This window comes from Rhagoletis zephyria, unplaced genomic scaffold, assembly GCF_001687245.7.
Source record: "Rhagoletis zephyria isolate East Lansing unplaced genomic scaffold, Rhagoletis_zephyria_1.1 Rzeph_scaffold_00100, whole genome shotgun sequence".
In the NCBI taxonomy this organism is placed as follows: Eukaryota; Metazoa; Arthropoda; class Insecta; order Diptera; family Tephritidae; genus Rhagoletis; species Rhagoletis zephyria.
In genome coordinates, this window is record NW_016157184.1 from 157,121 (window position 1) to 164,255 (window position 7,135).

The 7,135-nt window shown below is 35.0% G+C and overlaps 1 protein-coding gene and 1 long non-coding RNA gene across 10 annotated transcripts in view; one reads left to right on the plus strand and one right to left on the minus strand.

The window, feature by feature from the left end:
• ey (eyeless) overlaps positions 1-7,135 on the minus strand; it is a 405,615-nt gene that overhangs the window by 86,326 nt on the left and 312,154 nt on the right. The window lies entirely within an intron of this gene.
• LOC108376620 (uncharacterized) overlaps positions 3,961-7,135 on the plus strand; it is a 16,472-nt gene continuing 13,297 nt past the window's right edge. The window contains exon 1 of the long non-coding RNA XR_001849270.1: positions 3,961-4,067. This is a non-coding gene — a long non-coding RNA (uncharacterized LOC108376620). The remainder of the gene's footprint in view (positions 4,068-7,135) is intronic.

Sequence of the window (7,135 nt, forward strand, 5' to 3'; positions counted from 1 at the left end):
TCCAACGATTTTTGCATTCATAAGCACAATACATTTTGCTTCATAAGCACTACAAAAATTTTCTAAATCAATTTTTTTTTAAATTTAAATTGTTGCACAGGTCGCTAGCAATAATTTGGCTTTAACAGATTGAAAAAATATCAATTAGTCGACGAGTTGTAGCCAAAAAACCATATAAACAATATGCTGAAAATCGGCATTTAACTGCAAAGTTCGAAGGTCGATTAAAAAAAAATTCGAACTAACATAAACAAACGCTGCGATACGGGTTTTCTAATTTAGCCTCTATTTTCACCCCTCACTCTCAGAATCGACCTAACTTTTGCTAACCTGAATTTGTTCCACAGTGATATACAAAAGGTATAATATATACATACATACATAAACATATACACATATATACATATGTAAGTACTCATATTTTATTTTGTAATTTACCTGTGGTGAGGGATTATTTCTGTGCCTCCTTGGGGTCGGAGACGGATTGGTTTCCTCCTCACGGGCTCTTGCAGATGTGGTAGGCAAGTCATCATCGCTTAAATTGGGCGCGGATACTGCCTCCTCCCCAGTTCCAAAAGAAGTGGACATTGATATGCCTTCTACAACAGGTTACAGTCCGGAAATTCTTGCTACTGTTTCCTACGCCTCCGAAAATGTGTACTTTTTAAATGGGCCGCCTCCGGTAGCTACGGCCTCTCTTCTGTTGTGTGCCAATTTCTTCCTCACTTCACTTTTCCACTCAGTCCAGGTCTAGTTGCAAAAAATCTAAATATTAGTGAAATCCTTATAATCACAATAATATTTTACTTTCTTCCACTCATTTGTGTTTTTTATTGGTGGTCCTTGGCTATTCAACGACTCCGTTAGTTGGCGCCACTTTTCCTCAAGAGCCACTTTGTCTCCTTTGAAGAAGCCTTTGGCTATGTCTGGATTTACTTCCATGAAATCCAACATATTTTTGCTTTGTTCCGCCGTCTTGTGCTTTCCCCTGCATTTTAATAATTTTAATTTTAATAATTACCACTTTTATATTCTTTACTTACATTCTTTGCTGTTTGCTGACTATAAAATTTTTCCTTTGACCGTTAACAGTTATATTTTTGTTTTTCGTTTTGATTATTTTCTATTCCACTGGCTTTTAGCTGATCGGAACATTTCCGATAAAAAATTTCCGATAATCGGAATGCAGAACATCAAAATTCCGATAGAATTCCGATTCGAATTGGATCGAAATGTAGAACAAGGCGGAATCGGAAATAATTTCCGATTGTCGGAATGCAGAACACCAACAATCGGAAACAAATCCGACTCCGATTCGAATCGGATTGCAGAACAGGGCTGAATATTAAAAAATAATTTTTCACCATCGAATATACAGTGAGTTGGGTATTTGCAAATTATTTTTATTTGCAAATAGCTTACGTATAAACGTAGTAACAGTAATGTGTCTACGATATCGCAGTAAAACCAACATGCTACAGATCTGTAGGGATAACTAGCCTGTAATTGGCTATAAAAAGACCATTGAACAGCTTAAAACAGAAATTATAACAACACATAACTACTAGTGGGCACACAGCTGACTTTGCAAACACAAAAATAATAGACAAGAAAAAAGGGAAGAGGCTAGGCATACATTGGAGAGCCTAAAAATACTGCAAAAAACAGAAAACACAATCAACAAGAAGACACCGATCACATTGCTGCTGCATACATTTTATGTTTATAACGAATTTAAATAATTATCAGTGTTAACAAAACTACCACAACAGATGGTACCGAAGTAGAATTAAAATTTTCATTAAATATGTTAAAGTAGATATATGTTTAAGTACGGTGTTAAAAAAGTTTAATTGCTCATTTGCACGTCATACCTGTATGTTGCTTTAATCATTTCTGTCAAATGTTAATATTTGCAATTTTAATATTTATGTATTTATTGTTGAAACAGAAAAATAAACAAACAGCCCCCGTGGATGCTAATGAGTTTAGCGAAACGGCAATAATAGTGGAATAACCTTGTTTTATTACTTCTGACCAGGGTTCGGTCGGTGTTATGCAGACAAACTTTTGTTTGCCAAATTAAATGGCGGCTGCTTACTTTGCTCGCAGGTGGTTATGTCGAGTTTGGCACAGGGTTGCACGTTCATTATGGTTTTCATGGCTATTGCCAACACGAAATGAGAATTTCAGATGTACATAACGCGCAAAATTTAAAATTTTTGTATATGACAACACCGAATTTGCTGCAGTTTGACCAAACAAAATTAGTTTGCTGTGAGAGTCGCCAAACTCGCTCTCTCCGAGTTTGCTGCAACAACAATTGCACGCAGTTTGCCAAACAAAATTTCTGCATAACACCGACCTAAGTAAAAACACTATCAGCTGATTGCCAAAAAATGCCTACAGCTGAGATCACCTGTTTTTTGGCATTTGCTCTTATCTTTTACAATTTCTTTAATTTCTATTACAATTTCTTCCATTTCTATAACAATTTATTCAAAATACACTAACAAATTTAACCAAAAACACCGATCCACTAACCAAAAACACACCTACAGCCTGCCAGGAAAAACGGTAAGAAGAAGAGTTACTTTACTTATGAAACTGCACGATGCCTTCGTACACGAACGCGAGCGTGAACGTATCAAATATTCTCGATTGATTCTCTTTCCCGAACGAGAAGCATAAAACAAGTCCAGATCGTTCGCGTTCGCGAATGTTACACCTGATTTACATGATTCAAGTACTTGAAAGCAATTCTTGCTCATTCTCTTTTGTGTTTTTTATTTGCTTTTACACGTTTCAATTCTGTTGAATTCAAGTCTTTGGTTCTTTAAATGGGAAGCAACGAAAATGCCAAAAGCAAAGCAAGAAAGTTGAAACGACTTGACGGTACAGACGCATGTGTACTCGTCCCTTTTCTTCTCACCCCCTCTCTTCCATGTGCGAGCAGAATTGAATTCAATACTTGAACTGTGTAAAAGCACACTTAGGTAGAAAAAATTGCCGCTGTTGTTCGTACGCCTATGTATTGGTGGATCAAACAGCGTGCGTTCATACCCTGTGGGGAAAATCTCTAGTTCTGAACTGGTGCGCTTCTAGTACATTTAGACCCAGTACTGGTTCGCGATAAATCTCTTTTGCATGCAAGCAACTGGCGAATTTAACATGGTGATGTCCTAGGAAGTGTCAATTGCCCCCCGCTGCATCCCTTTTTCGATAGTTCCGAACTAGTCCTAAATTCTATAGTTCCGATCCAGTTCTAAAATCGACAGACGAAAGAAAAAAGTATCATGATTTTTCAATCTTTTTGGTTCTTCCGTGTTTGCGATTTTAGGTTATTTTGGAAGAAATGTGTTTTCAATTTGAAATTAACTTTGTTTGAATGATTGTAAGAAATGTACGTTTACATACTTTTAGCTGTAGCTGAGTTTGCAGAGGTGATCGCTGTTATTTCTTAGATTCCAGACTCTCCCAAGATGTTGAAATGTTAACACAAATTTTAGTTTTGTGTTACCAAGCTATGAAAAAGCATATGCGAAGCACAGAATAGAAGCGTATTTGAACGAAAAAGCTGCTGAACACATATCTATGTAAAGTAAACAAGCCCCCAGCTGCATCCCTTATTCGATAGTTCCGAACTGGTTCTAAATTCGACAAATAAGATCTAGTTCGTTCTGCATACCTTTTTCTATAGTTATGAACCATTTCTAAATTTGTCACTTTAGATATAGATTTCTAGTCAAAAAAACTGAAAAAATTAGTCTTTTAAATTCACCACTTTTCGCCGATTTTCGACTGGTGGGGATCTAGTTCCTATCGGACTAGTTCCTTTTTGGCGATAAAGACCTAGTACGGAACTAGAAATTTGATTCACTAGTCCGCGGTTTCCCTACAGGGTATATGTAGCTATAAATGGCAGCGATATGGTACTCATTTAAAGTATCGCTGGAAAAATATCGGGTACTACATTAATATCGGAATAAAAAGACTCGATATTGCAAATATCGATACCAAAATACAAAAAACGGAATATCTGAAAAAGTGATTAGAAACCTCCGAGCGTATTTCTGCCATGAAAACCAGCTTCTCATAAAAACGCCCTTTGTGGCACAACATCAAGGCGCACGCAACAAATCAGAGGAGAAGCTCGGCCAAACGCTAACATATTTTGTGTGTATGAATTATTTGGGATTTAATAGAAGAGTAAAATGTACATATAAAAAATGCCAAGTTGATACGATCGATAAGCAAATTTGAAAGTTTTTATTAAGCATTTAAAGATCCTTTGAAGAATATCAATCTATAGAGATGAGGAAATAAAAAAAACCAGTTTTGCAACTTTATTTATTAAAAAGCTTTAGACGGTAATAAATAATTATTTTTTTATTTGGCCATTTTATTTTAAACGAAATAAACAAATTTAAATGACACGAAACAAACATTAATCTAGGTTGTAATTTTCTTAACATTTCTGCAGATATTTTCTGCACTCTATTTTTATGTTCAAGTATCTTATTCTAAAAAAAGGTTCTCCAAAAAATTAACATTTTAGATTTTTTTATCTAATATTGCTTTGGTATTGACTAGAAAGTTGTAAATATATAATTTTGATCAATACTAAGCAAATGGCCATTCATTTTGATAAAAATCGAGTTAGTTTTCTCCAAGCATTTCAAAAACTGTAAACATCGGAAAGTAGATTTATGTATGTAAGTAAAATAGGAACCATTGACAATTACTATGTTTATACGTAAGCTATTTGCAAATAAAGATAATTTGCAAATACCTAACTCACTGTTTATTCGATGGTGAAAAATTCTTTTTTAATATTGCCTGATTAGAAAAAGGCAATAATATGACCACCGAAAAGAAAAATAAAGTTAAAATGGCAACGTCTTGATTACAAAAAGGCAATAAGATGACCATCAAAAAGGAAAATTCACCTAAGAACTCAGCGTTTATACGGCAAAGTTTACCATTTTGCAAATTGTTATTTGCAAATAATGCGTGTGTATAAACGTAGTAAATGAATACCTAAACTCCGAAAAGATAGTCGCATCTGGTATACTGACGGCTCTAAGATCGGCCATGGTGCCAGAGTAGGAATAGGCATTCAACTAAGACGGCTGTAAGTGTAATCTAGATGTACAGAAAGTAAATACGCTAAATCCTTTATCAACGTGAAGAACAAATCCGATCTTCTTAGAAGATACACAACAAATTAAAAACTTACTTGGTAGTTAATTTGACTCCAAACTAACGTTTGCGAAGCATATCGACATTATTGTGTCCAAATCCTTTTGCGATGGTTGGCTTTATAATAAATACACATTTAATAATAAATAATTTTTCCTGACTGCTCGCAATAAAGATACACTTTCTGTTTATTTTGTAATTCTTTTTTTTTTACAAACAAATAATATTTGGGGATTAGGTATGGTAGCATGAAATGTCACAACCTGCTTAATTGTCAGGTAGTTAATATTGCGTCCGAAATACGACAATGAAACTACCTTCTTTTTTGTATCATGGAGCAGACTTGAAAGCAAGACTTGACGTGTCTGAAAGCTGACTAATTTGAGTTTATGACATTCGATACGATACTAGGATTCTGGTACTCGATTCCAAAAAATATCGTTTTAAAACTATCGAGTAAAAAATATCGGTATCGAATGCCAAAAGAATCGATATGGAATCGTTCGACAAAAATGAGGTGTCAAATGAAAGGGCTTGGTCTCTAGAGTATATAAGTATATATTTTTTGAATAGGGTTGCCACCTGCGTTTCAAATTATGATATTTACACCGTTCTCCCGATTTTCAAAAATGAAGTGCCAAATGAAAGGGCTTGGCCTCCAGATGTGCAGTTGTGCAGTGCATTTTACGGACGTAATAATTCTATTTTTAAATTTCATAGTCTGGGCATGTAAAAAGCTGGTTACCTACTGCAGCGGTAAAACAATAAAGGCGATAGTAACTACAACCAAAATTTATCGAATACTAGCAATCGGCAATAATGAGTGACTAACCGTCTAAATTAAAGTTAGATTAAAAATTAAAAAATTCAAATAAAATTAATAGGAAAATACACTGAGAGAAAAAAAATTTTTAATTTAAAATTGTGGCAAGCAGCTTTGCGCACTCAGTTACAGCCAGACATGTAAATGTGCTTTCAAATGTTTAATTTGAATCAACACTACAGCACACGCGCGTGGTATGAAAGTATTATTTTTAAATACAAACATTTTAAAGCGATAGTCAAATAAAAAATATTAATTTTTACGATGCGTTATTCCCTCCGTGAATTCATAACATTTTTCTTAATATTACAATGCGTTTTTTCTCCCAATGTAGTCTTAAACGGCGTTTCCACAACAACCGAACCACGTGGTTCGCTCTCTCAATTATGAACGGCGAATCAACCTGTTAACACGACACATTCGTGATTCACTTTGCATCTCTGCTTCTTGTTCTTTGCTTTTGTTTAATGTTTAATGTGCTGTTAATTGTGCATTTCAACGGTGGAGAAAAAATTTGCAGTGGTTAATTAGCTAAACGAAACGAGTTTTAACGAATCTAGCTATTTGGGGATATGTGTGGTCTATGTAATTTGACAGCCGTTATCGATAAAAATTAGAGAAGACAACGATTTGTTCTTGATTCGCATGTTGATTGGATCTGAACCACCTACGAATGAAGTGATTCGCTATCAAAATTTTGTGGGACGAATTACGGGATTCGGTTCGTAATTGGGGCGCCAATGACGAATGAGAGAGTAAATTACGAATGGAAGAGCGAATCACTTGCCGTGGAAACATTGTTTTAGTTTTCCTTGCCAAACAGATCTTTTGTCTATAGTCGCGTTTGTGAGCTCTGTGAAGTTAGCCCCCCACTTTTACAAATAAATACTTTAACCAGTGCACATTGTAGGACTTTGTTTGTAGTTGTTTGTAGTGGATTTAAATTTGTTTGTAGTTCAACAGACAACAAAATACGATAGGTTGAAAAAATCGCCCCCACCCCAATTTCACCTACAATCAATTTGACTAGTGTACCTTGTAGGAAATCGTTTGTAGTTGTTTGTAGTGGTTTTGATTTTTTCTGTAGCTTAACAGATAACGAAATACGAT